An 18762-nucleotide genomic window follows, 5' to 3' on the forward strand; every position below is an offset into this window, starting at 1 on the left:
ATGGTTCCACTAGGCTTGTTTTGGACACCAGAGCGTTAAATAAAATTATCTTGCCAGAAAGTGATAGGCCTGAAAACATAGAAGAATTATTACAAAATATTTAAAGGTGCAATATTTTTCACATCCATGGATGCAACTGGTGGTACTGGAACCTACCGTTGGATAAAGAATCTCGAAAGTACACAGCTTCCCTACTTTAGGGGAGATGTTATCAATATAAGGTAGTGCCCTTTGGTTTAAATATCAGTGTTTGGGCTTTTGTTAGTGCGATGTCCCAGGTTTTAGGTAACCATTTGTTAAGGAGAATTACAGTGTATGTGGACGATGTATTAATTTCGATTCCCACTTGGGAAGAGCACTGCCTGTTATTAGGCACAGTGTTCGAAGCAATGAAAACGGGGGGAATGAAACTGAAATCGGATAAAACAGAATTTGGGAAGAAAGAAATTAAACTTCTGGGACATATTGTTAGTGGCAATGGGATCATGCCCTATCCAGAAAAGATAAAAGCCATTAGAGATTATGCAGCACCAACCACACGCAAAGAGTTAAAAAGAATGTTTGGCTTTTTCGGATTTCACCGAAAATTTGTACCTGGTCAGTTATTTAATGCACCTTGTCTGAGGGAACTTTTAAAGAAAAACGTACCCTATAAGTGGACTCAAGAGTGTCAAACAGGTTTCGAAGAACTTAAAGAAGCACTAATGAACAGTCAGATTTTGAACCATCCTGACTTTTCAAAACCTTTTTGTCTAGGATCAGATGCATGTGGTTACGGTCTGGGGGTGGAATTGTTCCAGATCGAAACAGTTGGTAAAGAACAGGTCCACAAAACGATCGCATTTGAAAGTCGATCGTTTGCAACAAGTAGAAAAAAAATTATAGAATTTCTGAATTGGAAGCTTCAGCCGTTATTTCCGGATTAAAAAATTTGAACAATACCTCTTCGGACATAAAGCTATAATTTTTACTGACCATAGTGCTGTAACATATTTAGATACATGTCAGCTCAAGCAGGGCAGACTGAGGAGGTGGGCCATGTATATCCAGCAATTTGATCTTTGCACTGAAAACATAAAAGGCTCCGATAACATTGTGGCAGGTGCGTTATCTAGAAGCGTAATGGAAAAAGAGCAGGGGGTAGATCCATTAAGGAACAGGGATTGTGATGAAATCTTGCTGGTGGTCATTCAACTGCACGAAGAGGGACCAATTAAACGCATCTGCAAGAATCTCAGACGGGAACAAAACCAGGACGATAATCTGAAATTGGTAAAAAGCAGGATAGGTCACCCTGATTTTCCAAAGTTAGCTGAATATTAGCAGGTATACAAGGATATACAAATGAAGATTGGCGTATTTGCTTCCCGGAACAGTATGTCGATTTGTTAATTGATTTTATACATGGGATATATGGACATTACGGAGTCCGTAAGTGTATCGGTAAATAAAGTGAAGTAGTAATTTTTGAAAACATGTGATGCAGAGTGCATAAGAGGCTAGAATAATGTGACAGATGTCAAAAAGTACAAGCGAATAACAGAATTATACAGGGACAGATGCACTCTGTAGAACCTCAGAACAAACTAGATATCGTAACGGTGGATCTTTTCGGCCGTTTGCCAGTTTGGCTCTGAGCACTATGGGACTTAACATCTATGGTCATCAGTCCCCTAGAACTTAGAACTACTTAAATCTAACTAACCTAAGGACAGCACACAACACCCAGTCATCACGAGGCAGAGAAAATCCATGACCCCGCCGGGAATCGAACCCGGGAACCCGGGCGGGGGAAGCGAGAACGCTACCGCACGACCACGAGCTGCGGACTTTTGCCAGTTTCTATGGGAGGTTGTGAATATGTGTTTATGTTGTCGGATGTATTTTCAAAGTATGTGAGATTTTATCCTATTCAGAAGGCAAATTCCAAAGTAATAGTGAGTAAATTGGAAAAAGACTATTTTGTCAACATTGAGGTGCTGAAAGCAATTTTGTCAGATAATGGGCCGCAATTTATTTCTAAGCATTTTGAGGAATGTTTGAAGAAGAGAAACATAGAAAACACTAAAATTTCGGCCTATTTTCTACAGGGAAACATGTGTGAAGGGATCATGAAAGAACTTAACCGTCTATGTACAACATACTGTTACAAGAAGCACCCTGCTTGGGCTAATTAACTGGAGTATTTTGAAGAAGTGATTAACAATTTGAAACATGAAGCCAGCAGGATTAATGAGTGGAGTTAGACTTAATAATCTCCTCTTTGACCTATAAGAATTTCCGACTCTTGCAGAGGTAGCTATGGAGCAGAAGAAGAAAGCAGCACGTGCCAATATTAGGAAAAAGGTCTTGTAAAGGAAAAGAAGGCACGATGCAAGGGTAATTCCAATGAGTTTTCAGATAGGTGACGTACTGCTTGTGAAAACTAAAGAAACGTCTAAGAAACTGACATCTCAGACTAAAAAATTCACTGATGTGTATGTGGAACCTTTTAGAATTATAGCCAAACCTCATGCAAACGCCTACATCTACATCTACATCTACATGGACACTCTGCAAATCACATTTAAGTGCCTGGCAGAGGGTTCATCGAAACATCTTCACAATTCTCTGTGATTCCAATCTCGTATAGTGCGCGGAAATAATGAACACCTATATCTTTCCGTACGAGCTATGATTTCCCTTATTTTACCGTGGTGATCGTTTCTCCCTACGTAGGCCGGTGTCAATAAAATATTTTCGCATTAGAAGGAGAAAGCTGGTGATTGGAATTTCGTGAGAAGATTCCGTCGCAACGAAAAATGCCTTTCTTTTAATGATGTCCAGCCCAAATCCTGTATCATTTCTGTGACACTCTCTCCCATATTTCGCGATAATACAAAACGCGCTGCCTTTCTTTGAATTTTTTCGAGGTACTCCGTCAGTCTTATCTGGTAAGGATCCCACACCGTGCAGCAGTATTCTGAAAAGAGGACGTACAAGCGTAGTATAGGCAGTCTCCTTAGTAGGTCTGTCACATTTTCTAAGTGTCCTGCCAATGAAATGCAGTCTTTGGTTAGCTTTCCCCACAACATTTGCTATGTGTTCCTTCCAATTTAAGTTGTTCGTAATTGTAATACCTAGGTATTTAGTTGAATTTATGGCCTGTAGATTAGACTGATTTATCGTGTAACCGAAGTTTAACGAGTTCCTTTTAGCACTCATGTGGATGATCTCACACTTTTCGTTATTTAGGGTCACCTGCCACTTTTCGCACCATTCGGATATCTTTTCTAAATCGTTTTGCAGTTTGTTTTGATTTTCTGATGACTTTATTAGTCGATAAACGACAGTGTCATCTGCAAACAATCGAAGACGGCTGCTCAGATTGTCTCCCAAATCGTTTATATAGATAAGGAACAGCAAAGGGCATTTAACACTACCTTGGAGAACGCCAGAAATCAGTTCTGTTTTACTCGATGACTTTCTGTCAATTACTACGAACTGTGACCTCTCTGACAGGAAATCACAAATCCATTCACACAACTGAGACGATATTCCATAAGAACAGAATTTCACTACAAGCCGCTTGTGTGGTACAGTGTCAAAAACCTTCTGGGAATCCAGAAATACTGAATCGATCTGAAATCCCTTGCCAATAGCAGTCGACACTTCATGTGAATAAAGAGCTAGTTGTGTTTCACAGGAACGATGTTTTCTAAACCCATGTTGACTGTGTGTCAATAGACCATTTTCTTTGGGGTAATTCCTAATGTTCGAACAAAATATATGTTCCAAAATCCTACTGCATATCTACGTTACCGATATGGACCTGTAATTTAGTGGATTACTCCTACTACCTTTCTTGAATATTGGTGTGACCTGTGCAACTTTCCATACTTTGGGTATGGATCTTTCATCGAGTGAAGATTTGTATACGATTGTTAAGTATGGAGCTAATGCATCAGCATACTCCGAAAGGAACCTAACTGGTATACAGTCTGGACCAGAAGACTTGCTTTTATTAAGTGATTTAAATTTCTTCACTACTCTGAGGATATTTACTTCTACTTTATCACGTTGGCCGCTGTTCTCGATTTGAATTCTGGAATATTTACTTCGTCTTCTTTTGTGAAGGCATTTCGGAAGACTGTGTTTAGTAACTCTGCTATGGCAGCACTTTCTTCGATAGTATCTCTATTGCTGTCGCGCAGAGAAGGCATTGATCGTTTCTTGCCGCTAACATACTTCACATACGACCAGAATCTCTTTGGATTTTCTGCCAGGCTAGAATATGTTAAGTCACGCAAATTGCTGGGCTTAAGAAACACTATTATTTTAAAGTAATACATATTGAACGATCAATTGAACAGCAGTAACTGTGAGGCCTTAGGGGACACGCATTCTGTGCGTTGTCTGGTGGCTGACGAACAGCAGGTGTCCCGAGTTGTTGGCAATACTATTTCCGTTTATTTTCGAGTTGTCAATCTACCTCTTCATCATTCAGAACTTCTGCTATCGTCTTTCCTTCTTCCCTAATGTAAATGTAGTGGTGTAAATAATAGTGTTCTTGTAGAGGCATACGGAAAGCTAGTGGTTCCAGTAAGAATCTAAAATAGTAACCAGAAAGAGAGAGGAATGAAAGTGAACTGAAGGTCAATACAGTAATGTGTATTTTTCTTGAATGTTGTGTATGAGATGGGGTTGAGAGCCGCATGAGTTGGCGTGAGATATGTTCAGTACTTTTCTATGAGAATTTTTGGTATTCTCTGTTAATAATGTATATTCCTTATATTATTATTATGTGCGATTGGACCCATACGGATCACGCAAGGCTTTTCCGATTCAATTTTTTAATTCTCCAAACTTCTCTCATTCTTTCCCCATGAATTCTCTTTCTTTCCTCTGTCCATTTTGTCCCCTGTCTCTTGCAAACTTCATTCTCGGGTTGTACTTTCCAACTATTGATTTTTTGCCTGTATACATTTCTGTTTATAACTTGTGAAGAATTTATTTGTGCATTTGCTAGATCTGTTTTGGTTTCTTGTATCCAGGGTATGGTTTTCAATTTTTCAATGTATATTAAAATTTTGTGGGAGAGTCTGGGTGTTGGGAGTCTGTGGATATGACCGTAAAATTTTAGTCTTCTTTTCCGGATGTCTGCGGTGAGGTTAGATAATTTTTCTGTTGTTTTCCGAGACTGTAACCTGTATCCAACTTCAGTTCTTTTTGGGCCAAGAATCTTTCTGATAATTTTGCGTTCCTCTTTCAGGATGCCTTCCAGGTCGCCTTTTCTATGGAGTGTGAGTGTTTCGCTGGCATATAGTGCTTCGGGCTTGATTACTGTATTGTAGTGTCGTATTTTTGAGTGAATGGAGAGACACTTTTTATTGTAGATGTTGTGGGTTTTCCAGTATGCTCTTTTCAGTTTTTGCAGTCGAACTTTTTGTGCAGTTTTCTCTCCCCCTGTGGGTTCTAGGAGCTCGCCTAAGTATTTAAAGAATGGAACTCTCTCAATTTGTCCATATTTTGTAGTCAGTTTTTGAGTTTCAAATTTTGAGCAGATGAATTTGGTTTTTGGAAGGAAATTTGTAGCCCAACTTTTTCGGCGCATTCTTTGAGAATGTCTATCTGTTTAATTGCTGTGGTCTCGTTTTCTGCTAGAATGGCCACGTCATCTGCAAATGCCAAGCATGAAATTTTAATACCATCTTTAGATCTTCCTAGTTGTATAGGCTTCCAGGAATTTTGATTCTTCAGTTCTTTTTCCCATTCTCGGATGACTTTGTCTAAGACAAGGTTGAAGAGGAGTGGAGACAAGCCGTCACCTTGTCTGACGCCGGTTTTGATCAGGAAGGCCTCTGATATTTCACCCAGGAATTTTATCTTAGAAGTTGTGTTTGTGAGCGTTTCTTTGATAAGGTTTAGGGTTTTCGGATCGAGTCCTAGCTCCTCAAGGATATATACTGTGTCTAATGTGTAATGGAGAGCCACCGAGGTTGGCGTGAGTCATGTTTAATATTTTCTACAAAGCAAGTATTCTCTGTGTATAGCAGTACGTAAGGTATGTTACAGAACTACTGAAGATAGATAATTTTCAGTAATTTTATAAAACGGTTTTCTCTTTTATATAATGTATATAGGAGGAGTTGCAGAACTGCAGAATGTGGCCTGAATAATTTTCAGTGTATTTAATGATTTTGTATTCTCTTCTGTGATGTATAATGATATTTTTCAGAGCCACAGATGGTAGCAGAAATTTATATTCAATATATTTAATCATGTAATTTTTTCTTGGTTTATAATAGCTTATTTGCACAAAGTTAAGCAGTAAAATTTCCCAAAAGAAAATTTAGAAAGAAAGAGCAAGATTTTGAATCAGCAATATTTGTAACAGTAACTTGCTTAATGATTAAAACAGATTTGAAAAAATATATTTCAGTAGTAGTTCCAATTTTAGGTACTGTTGATATTTTTTGAGGGAAAGAGTTAATTCATTTTTCACTGAGTTAATTAATACTAAATGTAAAGAAAATATTAGTACAGTAAAGTTTAAAAAAAATGTTTTGAAAAAGTTCTTTAAAAAGTTTTGGTTTTAACTTTTGAATTTGAGAGTCAAGCTTTGAGAAACATTATTTATTAGGAACAAATGTGTGTGTGTTAGGTTAGGATGTAAATACTAAGGATGGACACTTAGACGTAGTGTATATTTCAGGTACGAAAAAGGTGACAGAATACTATTAGGACAACAAAGTGGGTTCACAGAAATTGTAGTGGACTGACAAGGCAGCCAGTCCACAGAGACGGGTAGCCGAAAGGGCACACGTACACACACGCCGACTGGCGCGAAGTCTGGAACAGGATACGTGATGAATGTGATAAAGAAAAGAACGTAGCTACTAGAACACTTAACTTTTATATCGTCCTTTGGTATACAGCATTCTTGATGATACAAGTGAGACTATCTTGAGATACATGCAATGGTACAAATGGCGCCTTGCTAGGTCGTAGCCATTAACTTAGCTGAAGGCTATTCTAACTGTCTCTCGGCAAATGAGAGAAAGGCTTCGTCAGTGTAGTCGCTAGCAACGTCGTCGTACAACTGGGGCGAGTGCTAGTAAGTCTCTCGAGACCTGCCGTGTGGTGGCGCTCGATCTGCGATCCTGACAGTGGCGACACACGGGTCCGACATGTACTAATGGACCGCGGCCGATTTAAGCTACCACCTAGAAAGTGTGGTGTCTGGCGGCGACACCACAGAAATTCCTTGTTTTCTATGCAAATGGGACAGTCGGCCAGAGGAAAGACATTGAATTGTGAGAGTCTGGCCAGAGCAGAGAAATTTTGTGCCTGCAACTAAAATATCCTGCACGAACCGCTTGTAAAAACAAAAAAATCTCCCTTCCACCACTACACATGAAACTGGGCTTGATGAAGCAATTTGTAAAGGCTCTACGACAGCATGGAGGCTGCTTCAAGTATCTTTCGAAGAAATTTCCCTTCAAATTGAAAGCTGGAATTTCTGTTGGTTCTCCAATAATGAAATTGATGAAGGACGAAGATTTTTATAAGGCAATGAAGAAGAGAGAAAAAGACACATGCACCGCCTTCGCATTAGTTACTGAGAACTTTCTAGGGAATACCAAGGATCCTATTTGCACGGCCATAGTTGAGAAAAATGTTGCTAAATTTCAAGATGGTGGGCTGTAACATGAGTGTGAAAGTCCACTTTCTACTTCTAGTGAAGAGAAAGGTGAACGTTTTCGCCAGGATGTTAAGGAGATGGAGTGGACGTACGAGGGGTACTGGAGCGTAACTGTGGTGGCCGACTGCCGTTTGATGTTGAAGAGGGACGGTCGTAAAATCCAATTATCTGCAAGGGAGGCACAGAAGAGAAAGTTTAAAAATTAATGGAACACTACGGACATCATATTTTTATACAAGTTAGTCACGAAATAAATTACGGGTTTTCTGTAGAATATATTTTGGTTCAAATGGCTCTGAGCACTATGGAACTTAACATCTGAGATCATAATTCCCCTAGAACTTAGAACTACTTAAACCTAACTAACCTGAGGACATCACACACATCCATGCCCGAGGCAGGATTCGAACCTGTGACCGTAGCGGTCGCGCAGTTCCAGACTGTAGCGCCTAGAACCGCTCGGCCACCCCGGCCTGCGGAATATTTTTTAATGTATTTTATTTTATAATGTGTTTTCATTAAAAACTCAGCTTGTGTTTTTTCAATATATTTCTGGGCTCAGAAGTTAAAATTGTCAAAATATTACTTCTTATTCTGTGTAAAACCATGACGGGACAGACAAAAACGGACTTTATTTCTAGAGTCAGGATAAAAAATTGATTCGAGAACACCTGCTGTTGACAAATCATCTGACAAAATGTTTCAAAATGCAGACTAGTGTTATGTGAAACTGATGACAGTCAGTTATCTAATATTGTTCTCTGAATTTTATTCATAACTTTATGTTGTGGCCCATAAACAAGATTACTGCTGTGCAAGATACATGTCGGGGATATAGATACTTACTGCTAACCACGCGAAGCTGGGCTGGATCGCTAGTAGTTCATGTACGCAAGTGATCCAGCTTGCCTCACTTCCTATTAAATTCCACGTTCAATTTACATGTTTTTCTCCCTAACAAAATGCTGTGTCCCCATTTTTCCTGCGTTTCCACGTTCTCTTCTATGGAGGATATTTTGACGTTTTTTATTGCCTGACAACAACAGCTTAAAATCGCACATTCATTGTTTTCACTGTTTCAGAGGCTACCACTAAGTATCAAGAGAGTTCAGCCCTGGTGAGTGTATCTTTCGTTCGCAAGGAGCTTCTGAAAGAGTAGTGGTCAGGAATATTTTGATTCGTTATTTGTTTATTTGCACAGGCAGCGAAAGAAAGACTCAATTCATGAGATGAAAACCACTATAAACAGGCGCCACACACACACACAAGTGAAACAAGATCTCGATGTTCGCTATACGTCGGCCGGACCGGGTGCAGTATTTTCAGTAATTCCGCTCGCGGTAGGCAGGCCGTAAACATCAAAATCAAAGCAGCGAACTGGTCAGAGGCGCACGAGTGAGCTCCGAGAGCGAAACGAGCCGAGAGGACCGGGAAAATAAATATTATTCCTAGGAGATTGCCTCTCGGCAGGGATACGCCTGCCGTTGCCGCTTTCGCTGTCGCCGCGTCACGGTTAACGAATAATTTGTGCCAAACTGCCCGTGAAATAGTGTATTAAAGGAGGGGACGAATTGAGAGAGCGTCAGAGAATTTTATATTCTGCGTCAGAAACCTAAATACGGCTAAAAGTAGGAACCAAACGAAACGAAACGCTGGAATACATTTCTGTCACCGAAAAAGGAAATAATCGAATGAAGCGTCTGTTTACCATATTATGGAAGAGGCGTTAAACGAAATATTACACACAAAATTAAATAATGCTCAAATAAGTTATAACATGACAATACGAGGTTTCACTATGATGGCTTCATCCAGTTGGAGAAGGAAAATAATTAATCTTAAGGGGGGAGTTATATGGTCACTAAACCATCTTATATTTTACATTTTATTCAAAGCACGTCATAGTTTATAGTTTATTCACTAGTTAATTAAAATTTCAAGGTCTCCAATGGTATGTCACATACAAAATAAGTACAAAAGTCCTGTTTTACACCGGATACTGGCGACATCGATGTAGGGGAACCGCATGTTGGTACCAACAAGAATCGTAAATTTTACAAGGGTTCAGTAATCTATCGTTAATTGAGAGAAGAATGTCATGTACCTCTTCAATGTCCCAATCAGTTCCATGTTCTTTTTATTCTCGTAGTGTCGTATGGCTCTAAAAAAAAGGAAAAATACTTTAAATGAGACATGATTTTTTTTTCTTCAGAAAACGAGTTTCCGTTTTATAACAGCCAACAATGACACTACTGTGCAGTTTTTCCGACAGTTTTTGCAAGTGTTATTTGTGCTTCAGTTTACAGTCCTCACAGTAACAGTAAGATAAATTGTCTACTTCTGAGAAAAGTTATCGTGTCCAGCCCTCACATACTTGATACTCAACCCAGTTCTTTTAAAAGTCTCGCCACAAATAACACTGTCTGGGTTTATGTTAATAGATTATACTCGTGCTTCAAAAAGATAAACAGTTTTCATTTTTCGATGAAAAGTCTATAAATGTAAGATGAAAATAATTTAGACGTAGTGGCAATGGAACAATCAGAATGATATAAGGAAGGAAACCTGTAACTTACTGCCAGTGCTCTCTCTCCACGTATCTGTGACGGTAAATAACCAGTGGCGTGTGTATCTCATCTATATCTTTGATTCTATCACACCAACTACTGTTATACCAATAGACATACTGCTGAACGCTTTTCTATTTCCTGTAATTTTAATACGGATTCATATCATCTGAGAAGGTTTCTATATTTTAAACAGTACTGTATGATTACTTCTGGTTGTTACAATACGTAAAGTGCAAGGAAGAGTCTCCCCATTAACTGTATGTGGAGGTGGAAAACATTTCAATAGCTGTTCTGGACAGTATCGACGCTGACCCTACATCGGAAGTAAAATATCGATATTCAGTTTTATCGAATTTTCCATGCATCAAAAATAGTTTCTGAATCCACAAAATGTGAATTTTAAAACAGGAATTTGTTATTTTATTTCTAAATTTGTGTGAGGGGAGTGTCATTTTTGATTAAATTCATATTTTGCTAAGAGATCTGTCTAATTCTTATAAAAATGCGTTGTCATTTATCATTACTTTTAAAATGAAGTTGTAGAACGTGATAATGACATGAAACATGTGTTAAACAGATATCACAGAGAAAATTGCATTAAACGGTAGGTATGAGACTTTCTGGCAGATTAAAACTGTGTGCCGTACCGAGACTCGAACTCGGGACCTTTGCCTTTCGCGGGCAAGTGCTCTACCAACTTTTTTTGTTTTTTACTCTCATTTTGTTCTTTTTCGTTCGTTGTATCTGCTCGGGGCGGACGTCGCAAGACACCCGTTTCAGTTCCTTGTTGATCTGTTAACTCAGTTTTTTTTTTTTTTTTTTGTTACAGAGGGCACGCTACCCTCTGCCCGAACACGCTGAGCTACAGTGCCGCCTACCAACTGAGCTACCCAAGCACGACTCACGCCCCGTCCTCGCAGCTTTACTTCTGCCAGTAGCTCGTCTCCTACCTTCCAAACTTTACAGAAGCTCTTCTGCGAAGCTCTGTAAAGTTTGGAACGTAGGAGACGAGGTACTGGCAGAGGTAAAGCTGTGAGGACGGGGCGTGAGTCGTGCTCGGGTAGCTCAGTTGGTAGAGCACTTGCCCGCGAAAGACAAAGGTCCGGAATTCGAGTCTCGGTCCGGCACACAGTTTTAATCTGCGAGAAAGTTTCATATCAGCGCACACTCCGCTGCAGAGTGAAAATCTCATTCTGGAAACGGTAGGTAATTCACTGACGTAAAGAAAATTCGCAACACCAACTAGGGGTTGTGCGCTATAAACGAAAGTTGGTAGGTGTGTTTCTACATTTGAAAGATGATTCTATTCAAATTCAGCGAAAGTCGTAAAAAAGTGGCACTAGTGGCGCAGCTATGAGAATGAAAATCATTTTTGCTTTAAATAGACGCTGTAACGCTCATCAGCGTTAGCTACCTTTGAGACTGAATGTGGTGAGTTGATGTTAGTCAAGGATGCCTTTAAGGCGACACACATTCCACTATCAATCTCCCACCCCCTCCCCCGCCCCCTCCCCCTCGAATCTGAACAAGGTTCTGTATTACGGATACGAGAAGCTGGATGCAGAAAGACTTCGTAGAAATGTAGTTACTGAACATTACTGCTGGCAGCGGTTGTTACGAGAATGTACGGTCGCAAGAAGGCCTTGCCACTACCGACAGGGGAGACCACCGTGCGCATCGTACTTCATCTGCAGCAGCAATCTGAGCAGCAGTTGGCACCACAGTGACAAAACAATTACAAATCGGTTACTTCAACGAGAGCTCCGAGCCAGGCGCCCTGTAGCGTGTATTCTCTATTGACCCCAAACCACCGCCATTTGCGACTTCACTAGTGTCAAACGAGAGCTTACTGGAGGGCAGGGTGGAGATGTGCTGTGTTTTCTGATGAAAGCTGGTTGTGCCTCAATGCCAGTGATGGCAGTGTGTTGGTTAGAAAAGGCCAGCTGAGTGCCTGCACCCAATCTGTGTGCATGCTAGACGCATTGGGTCTACACCTGGAGTAATGGTGTGGGGTGCGATTTCGTATGGCATCACGCTGCTGTAACTCAACAGGCTCTAGAGAGAGTCGGGATATTCCCTTGGACTGTTCGATCACCAGATCTGTCTCCAATCGAAGACGTACGTAGGACGACGACTCCTGCGTCATATGCAGCCAGCATTAACTGCCCCTGTATTGAGCGACCTTATGTAACAAGCGTGGAACTGCATCCCACAGAGTGACATCGGGCACTTGTACAACACAATGAAAGCACGTCTGCAACGTTGCATTCAACATTCTGCCGCTTAAACCGGTTATTAATGTACCAGTATTGCAAATTTGCAATGGCTTATTTCGCGCTTACATTAACCCAAGACCTTGCAGTGTTAGTCACTTACGTATGTTATCTAGACTCATGTACTCCCGTCAGTGCATTTGGAAATCTTCTACCTTCTGAGTACCACGGATCTTATCAAGATGGGATGATTGGCGTGCCTGAACGATACAGAGAACTGTACCGTAGGTGCAACCATATCGTGGGTGTATCCGTTGAGACGTCATACTAATACGTATATATTTGTTGACTAGGGGCAGCAGCATTTTCAGTCGTTCCAGGGGCACCTCTCTGCGTGACTGACTGATAAAGACTTCTAAATATTAGTCCATATAGTAATGTTACGTAGGTCTACGAACGGCTGAAAGCAACGGGAAACTGGAGGCGTTATACTATCCGAGGATTTGCAGCTCTACTTTACTGTTTAATGATGATGACATCCTCTGCGGTAAACTGTTCTGAAATAGTCCTTCATTCAGATCTCCGGGCAGGAACTACTTACGAGGATGTCGTCTACAGGTCAATAAACCACACCTCATTTCCCAAGGGAGTCTTGCAACCCACTGCTACATTGCCTTACGATACTGTCACGTCAGTAGGCAGTATCGCAGTGGAACGCGATGTGCTCATCTTGCTGAATCCCATGACGTGAGTGATCGCGGCAAAGAAGGGTGGCCGCTCCTACGTGTTCTGCTTAGAGCATTATTTGGCCAATAACAGAATGCGCCAAGAATAAGCCCACCAGAAATCAGCCAGGATGTTGTCATTCGAAAACGTTAATCTGGCATTCCATAGGTCGTAGAGTACGACGTTAGATCCCACGTGTATTTGCTAGAGAATTTGAAAAGCAGAAGGGAGGGTTTGCCCTTAGAAATTTAGAGAATTACGTAAACACAAGGAGAACCGTTATATACAAGGTCATCGACACAAAGTCACACAGGTACAATGCAGAACTAGATCTGATAATGAAACAGAAAATAGGTGATGCAGTCGAACTGCTGTGAACTGCATAGTGGCGGCCGAAGTCTTCTGGCCCAAAAAACACCCTCTTTCTGACAACGGCGTTGTGAAAGAGGACGGAGGATCAGACAGAGATCCGGGGCACTCCCTTGCCCTCAGGGTGGGAAACTGCGAAGGCGGAAGAATTAGCACTGATCAACAGGATGGGGATGCAGAAGACAATGGAAACCATTTCATGAAAGACACGTGAGGTGTATCCACAGTACATGTGGTCTGTAATCGAAAAAAGTGTCATAACGATCTCTCCATTCCCAAAGATTCCGGGCAAGTCCCCCATTTGGATCTCCGGGGAGGGGGGAGGCTGCCAAGAAGGGGTAGGTGACCTCGAGAAAAAGATGGAATAACGAACGAAAGTGGAATAACAGAATTCTGGACGTGCTAGGAAAGCTAGGAAAATGCAAAGACGTAACTACATTTATTGACGGTCAGTGAAGTGAAGTGGAAAGAGGATAATCATTTCTGGTCGGACGTGTATAGCGTAATGACAACAGCATACCTTATGAATAACAAGGCAGGGCAGAAAGCAACTTCCTGTGAACTATTCAATGACAGGATTTTTCTCATCAGGTTCGACGACAAACCAATACCAACATGTACACATGCTGACGTCACACGAATAAGATGGTGTGATAAAGAAAGAAAATGAGAATACTGAAATGGTAATTCAGTACTTAAAGGGAGATGGAAATCTAATGTTCATGGCGAATTGAAACGAGTTAACAGAGAAATCCACGAACAGAATACGGGAGATTATGAGCTTAGTAGTGGAAATGAAACAAGATAACTATTAATTGACTTATGCATTAAATTTCAACTACTAAGAGTGGATACCCTGTTCACAAATCACAAGAGCGTAAGGTATACTTGGAAAAGGCCAGGGGACACTGGATTCTTTAAGGCGTATCCAGGAGCACATAGACTCAGATCACATTTTAGTATTGATGAAGAGAAGATTTAAATTTAAGAGAATCTTCTGGGAAAAACAATGTGGAAAGAGGTCAGATACTGAAATATTGAGGAAGGACGAGAGGTGATTGATGTTTTCTAAGGCTGTAAAATATTGCTACAGTGAGTACCACCGAAGGCAGTTCAATTGAAGAGTAATGGGTGTCTCTAAACAGGGCTATCGAAGAAGTTGGACACACAAACATAGGTACAAGGAAAATAGGAAGAAACGCTTGATTACAGAAAAAAGATTTCAACTGATCGGCGGCAGAGGGCAGTACTAAAAAGTTCAGGGAAAACAGTACAGCAATATACATCACGAGTCAAATAAATAGGAAGCGCAAAAAAGCCAAGGCAAAATAGATCCAATTGAAATAGGAATAAATCGAAAAACAAATCATCGTCGTAAGAAGTGATTCAGCATACAGAAAAGTCAAAACAACCTTCGGAGAAATTTAAAAGTAGGCGGTAACATTAAGAGAGCAATGGAACGTAGGAGATACAGTATTGGAGTCAGAATTTAACAGAGCTTTGGAAGACTTGAGATCAAGTAAGGTAGAAGAGATAGGTAACATTCCCTCGGAATTCTGAAATAACTGGGGGAAGTACGAGTAGCAACCAAACGACTGTTCAGGTTGGTGTGTGGAATCTATGAGACTGGAGACATCAGACTTTCCGTGAAATATCCTCGGCACAGTTTCGAAGACACCAAAAAAATGGTTCAAATGGCTCTGAGCACTATGGGACTTAACATCTGAGGGCATCAGTCCCTTAGAACTTAGAACTACTTAAACTTAACTAACCTAAGGACATCACACACATCCATGCCCGAGGCAGGATTCGAACCTGCGGCCGTAGCGGTCGTGCGGTTTCAGACTGAAGCGCCTAGAACCGCTCGGCCACAAAGGCCGGCTCGAAGACACTAAGAGCAGATAAGTGCAAGAATGTGACACTGTCAGATTAACAGCTATTATACCTAAGCCCCTGACAAGAACAAGATACAGAAGAATGGACAAGAAAACTGGGTACCTGTTAATAAAGACGAGTTTGGAATAGGAAAAGTAAAGACACCATAGAGGCGTTCATACGTTGCGCTTGATAATTGAAGCAGTAGTTAGAAAAATCGAGACAGATTCACAGGACTTGTCGACTTACAAAAAGCGTTAGACAATGTGAAATCGCTCAAAATATTTAAAATTCTAAGGAAATTGTAGTAAGCTATAGGGAAAGAAGGGTAATAAACGACATTTTCAAGGAACAAGTGGGAGCAATAAGAGTGGACAACCACTCCATGGCTATGGTGCAACATACTTAGTGATACATTTTCAGTAAGAAAAACAGTCTAGGTTGTAAACGACAGCAGAAGCTTTGTTTACATGTTTAGCCTTTTGGGAAGCTTTAGAATTTGTTTGGGAACCATAGCTAACGCATTAGTCATAAATAGTCAAAATTCTGGTATACAGCTTCGGCAAAGGCTTGCAGCAGTACTGACATAGGGCTATTCCTATATCTTATAACTTAGCATTGATGCATGCCTTCACCTTACCAAAGTTTCGGCTATATATGACTAGCGCGTTACCGGCAGTTCCCAAACAAATTCTGAAGCTGCCTCAAAAAGGGTAAGCTTCTGTTTTAATTTGAAACCTAGACTGTTCTTCTTCCTGAAAACAACGAAGTGCTTGGATTGAGAAGGGTGCAATCTTCCTTTCCTATGAGTCCATGAGCGGGATTAAATTGCAGGATGAAAGAATGTCGGTGATAAGATTTTCTGATGCCGTTATTGTGCCCAGTGAAAGTGCAAAAGTATAAGATCCGTTGAATGGAACGAACAGTCTAATGATTACAAAATATGGACTGAGCGGAAAAGTCAGGAAGACGAAAGTATAGGCGATTGGCAGAGGTGAGTATAGCGATAAGCATCAAAGTAGGTGACCGAAGCAGAAACAGTTAAGGGGTTCTGCCACTTTCTAAGCAAATTAACACATGAAGGACGAAATGCAGCACTTCGTGAGAGACTGTAACTGCCGCCCTCTCTTTAAAAGGACATAACACAGTTATACGAATGATTAGTTTATTGCCAGTTGTGGGAACGATTGGGTGGCATATAACGAATCCACTCATGGAAAATAATTAATTAAAATGGTATAACCTTGGACTAATAATCTTTGGTCGCCTAATTAAACTTACACTACTGGCCATTAAAATTGCTACACCAAGAAGAAATGCAGATGATAAACGGGTATTCGTTGGACAAATATATTACACTAGAACTGACATGTGATGACATTTTCACGCAATTTGGGTGCATAGATCCTGAGAAATTAGTACCCAGAACAACCACCTCTGGCCGTAATAACGGCCTTGATACGCCTGGGCATTGAGTCAAACAGAGCTTGGATGGCGTGTACAGGTACAGCTGCCCATGCAGCTTCAACACGATACCACAGTTCATCAAGAGTAGTAACTGGCGTATTGTGACGAGCCAGTTGTTCGGCCACCATTGACCAGAAGTTTTCAATTGGTGAGAGATCTGGAGAATGTGCTGGTCGGGACGTCATTCAAACATTTTCTGTATCCAGAAAGGCCCGTACAGGACCTGCAACATGCGGTCGTGCATTATCCTGCTGAAATGTAGGTTTCGCAGGGATCCAATGAAGGGTAGAGCTACATCTGAAATGTAACGTCCACTGTTCAAAGTGCCGTCAATGCGAACAAGAGGTGACCGAGACGTGTAACCAATTGCACCCCATACCATCACGCCGGGTGATACGCCAGTATGGCGATAACGAATACACGCTTCCAATGTGCGTTCATCGCGATGTCGCCAAACACGTATGCGACCATCATGATGCTGTAAACAGAACATGGATTCATCCGAAAAAATGACGTTTTGCCATTCGTGCACCCAGGTTCGTCGTTGAGTACACCATCGCAGTCGCTCCTGTCTGTGATGCAGCGTCAAGGGTAACCGCAGCCATGGTCTGCGAGCTGATAGTCCGTGCTGCTGCAAACGTCGTCGAATTGTTCGTGCAGGTGGTTGTTGTCTTGCAAACGTCCCGATCTGTTGACTCAGGGATCGAGACGTGGCTACAAGATCCGTTACAGCCATGCGGATAAGATGCCTGTCATCTCGACTGCTAGTGATACGAGGCCGTTGGGATCCAGCACGGCGTTCCGTATTACCCTCCTGAACCCACCGATTCCACATTCTGCTAACAGTCATTGGATCTCGACCAACGCGAGCAGCAATGTCGCGATACGATAAACCGCAATCGCGATAGGGTTCAATCCGACCTTTATCAAAGTCGGAAACGTGATGGTACGCATTTCTCCTCCTTACACGAGGCATCACAACAACGTTTCACCAGGCAACGGCAGTCAACTGCTGTTTGTGTATGAGAAATCGGTTGGAAACTTTCCTCGTGTCAGCACGTTGTAGGTGTCGGCACCGGCGCCAAACCAGGCAACGGCAGTCAACTGCTGTTTGTGTATGAGAAATCGGTTGGAAACTTTCCTCGTGTCAGCACGTTGTAGGTGTCGGCACCGGCGCCAACCTTGTGTGAATGCTCTGAAAAGCTAATCATTTGCATATCACAGCATCTTCTTCCTGTCGATTAAGTTTCGCGTGTGTAGCACGTCATCTTCGTGGTGTAGCAGTTTTAATGGCAAGTAGTGTAATAACTGTTAGTTGCTAGAATAGCTAATTACCTCACTAGACTGTCTCCCATTTCTACATTTGTACCAAGTGTGACATCGATGGCACATTTATTTCAGCTGGTAATAATTTTGCAAATAACAGCAGGAGAGATGTTTCTAAAGACTTGATGCGGTAAAACGGGTACCATTTTTGGTGGTTATTCATAGTGATGCCAAGATACCCGGCAGACTGCCTTCAAGGGTACAGCAAACAGTGCACCTCTGCTGCTTTCTGCACCGTGTGGACAAGCTTGCCAACTGTTGAGTTGCTTCTCTTTCGCGTTGGCAAGATAAGAATTGGGGTGATTCCTTCGGGTTACCTCTGCTTGAGTTAATATGCGGTGCCAAGTGGTGGCCAGCCCGCTCAGCGGAAAAATATGAAGCCTGAATAATCTATAAAGCTGGCTGTGTCTCGTTTTTAAAATGTCAGTTAAGCAGTCGTTTTGTGTGTGTGTGTGTGTGTGTGTGTGTGTGTGTGCCGGCCGGTGTGGCCGTGCCGTTCTAAGCGCTTCAGTTTGGAACCGCGTGACCGCTA

The sequence above is a fragment of the Schistocerca nitens genome, chromosome 7, assembly GCF_023898315.1.
Source record: "Schistocerca nitens isolate TAMUIC-IGC-003100 chromosome 7, iqSchNite1.1, whole genome shotgun sequence".
In the NCBI taxonomy this organism is placed as follows: Eukaryota; Metazoa; Arthropoda; class Insecta; order Orthoptera; family Acrididae; genus Schistocerca; species Schistocerca nitens.